At 53.4% G+C, this 2,480-nt stretch overlaps 1 protein-coding gene across 3 annotated transcripts in view; it reads right to left on the bottom strand.

Annotated features, from left to right (window-relative positions):
- ELMO1 (engulfment and cell motility 1) overlaps positions 1-2,480 on the bottom strand; it is a 586,055-nt gene that overhangs the window by 582,462 nt on the left and 1,113 nt on the right. The gene's annotated exons all lie outside the window — the stretch shown is intronic.

The raw sequence follows: 2,480 nt of genomic DNA, 5'->3' as shown, positions 1-2,480 counted from the left end.
TCAATCCACCCACCTCAGCCTCCCAAAGTGCTGGGATTACAGGCGTGAGCCACCACGCCCAGCTGGTTATGTGTTATTAAGTGCACTGGTTGTCTAATCTCTCAAGGAATCATCCCTCTCTTCCTTTCTTCAGGCTGAAAAAGGGAGGAGTATACTTGAGGCAGAACAGGGTCTAAAAGAAGAGTGGCTTGGCATGGGGGAAAGGACGGGGGAAAAAACAAAAGCCCATTACCTGGGCTTTTTACTTGCACTAATGCTGCAACATTTTCCTGGTATATTTCCCTGGTGGATCTCTCCCAATACAGCTACCTCTCCTTTAGTCAGTCTACAAACACTTATTGAGCACTGAAGTCATGCTAAGAATCCATCTAAGTTCTGGAGCTGTAAACAAGACAAGGTAATCACTACCCTTATTGAACTTCTGCTCTAACAAGGAGAGAGACAATACTCAAATACACAAATGACTGTATAATGCCAGGGAGTAAAAGGTACTAAGACAAAAAACTGAGTAACATAAGAGGCCCAGGGAGTATCTGGCTGCTATTTTATATGGGGTAGCCAGGGAAGGCCCGCGATAAGCTGACAGCTGGGCAGACACCTGAAGGAAGCGGGGGAAGTCAGTCATCTGGACATGTGGGAGAAAATCTCCTCCTGTAATTTCATGTGCAAAGGCCCTAGGCAGAGAACTCAGTGAAAAAGAAGAACGTAAGACGGTGAGGGTGCCTGCAGTTACCAAGGACAGTAAGCATGGCCATCATTAGAACTGCCCATCTTCTTGCCCAATGACTCCTCCAGGCCCTGAGTTTCCCCGGACTCCCATCCGGGTCTGCCTCCCATCCGGGTCTGCCTCCCAGCCGGGTCTGCCTCCCAGCCTGCCCCTCCCTGATACCTACCATGCTTCTTGTTCTCCAGTTCAGTACCCTCCTGACACAACCCCTCCCCAAGAGTCCCAGCAGTCCAGGTCATTTCCTCACAATTTACCAACCTAATAAAAACAAACAAAACAGAGTAGAAAAAAGGGAGCACCCACATTTAACCACAGCCTTCCAGAGATAGGAAATATACAACAGTAAAGAGTAAAGCTTCAAAAGGTCAGCTATAAGAAAAATTAAATGTATGCGATGTGTCTGCAGGGGATCTCGCCTCCTAACTTACCATTATTTTCCCCCAGATCTATAAATTGGGGGACAATAATCCTTGAAACAACCTTGGAAAGTAGGCATGGAGGTGAGATAATATGAGAACCCAGAGGAGAACCTGAGAACCCAGAGATAATATGGGGCCAGAGGAGACCCCAATAACAGCTGCTGCCAGTCTTTGCAATCTCAAAATGATTCTGAGAAGGATTATATCCCTCTATGTCCCAAAGTTGCTCGCAGGGTTTTGGTATGTAAATACAGGTCATTAATTACCTTTATAGAAGCAAAAAAGAAACACTCAGATATTCTTCCATAGCCTCATCCCCAAGTCACCGGCCGCGCCCAACAGGCAGCCTCCGCTTCTGGAAGCCCCAACCCCTGCCTTAGGTTATCTGAAATCTTAATCATAACGAATTAGGCCCGAATCATTCAGGGCCAGCGCAGTTAGGAAGCCCATGATCCAGCGCGAGGGGCATCCCAAATACGTTCACTGGGTCTCGGGGCTGTCCAGGGGCTCTCAGAGCTGGGTCACTACCTGGGACCAAGCCTGAGCCTGGTCCTTTAGGTCAAGGCAGGTCCCGTCCCGCCTCCAACTTCAAATCGACCCCTAGGCTGGAGAGGGTCACTGGGCGGGTAGTTCCTGGCTGTGCGGTAACACTCACACACACACACCGACAACACCCCCCCACACCGACAATACCCACCCCACACACACACTTACACACACCGACGACACACCACACACACATACGCGCGCGCACACACACGCGCGCGCATACACACACACACACACACACACGCCACCTCGCGCGCGCGCGCGGCACAGCACCGACTTCCCAATCCCAAACACGCGCGCACCCCCGGGACAGCTGAGTTCTGTATTTCCTCTTCCTCAAAAAGACTCCGGCAATCGCGGTCGCCACTCTCCGCTCCGATTCCCGGGCCCCCGGCATACCGCCGCCCCCTTCTGTGAAGGCGCGCCCGGTGCATCCCCTCTCCGAAGCCGAGATTTCCGCGAAGCTCCGCAAAGCCCCCCGCCGCCTCTCCCGGTCTCGGCGGAGACCCCGGTGTGTCCCTGGGAGGAGAGTATTTACAACCAGAGCCTCCGGAGCTCCCGGCTGCCCAGACCGCCCTCTCCGGCCCTCCTGGCCCCCATCCCTCTCGCCCATCACCGCCTCCTCCCACGAGCGCACTCGCCGGGGGATTCCCTCCCATCCCTGAGTGCAGGAGAAGACGCAGAGTCCAAGCCGCCAGCCGCTTCTCTGGCTCTGTAGGAATCTTGACTCCAAGGTCCCAGCCCCACATCCCCCTTCCCCAACAAACCCGCGCCAGCGTCGCAAC

Source organism: Colobus angolensis, unplaced genomic scaffold, assembly GCF_000951035.1.
Source record: "Colobus angolensis palliatus isolate OR3802 unplaced genomic scaffold, Cang.pa_1.0 Scaffold302, whole genome shotgun sequence".
Classification (NCBI taxonomy): domain Eukaryota; kingdom Metazoa; phylum Chordata; class Mammalia; order Primates; family Cercopithecidae; genus Colobus; species Colobus angolensis.
Note: the sequence above shows the minus strand (reverse complement) of the source record. Positions and strands in the feature narration are given on the sequence as shown.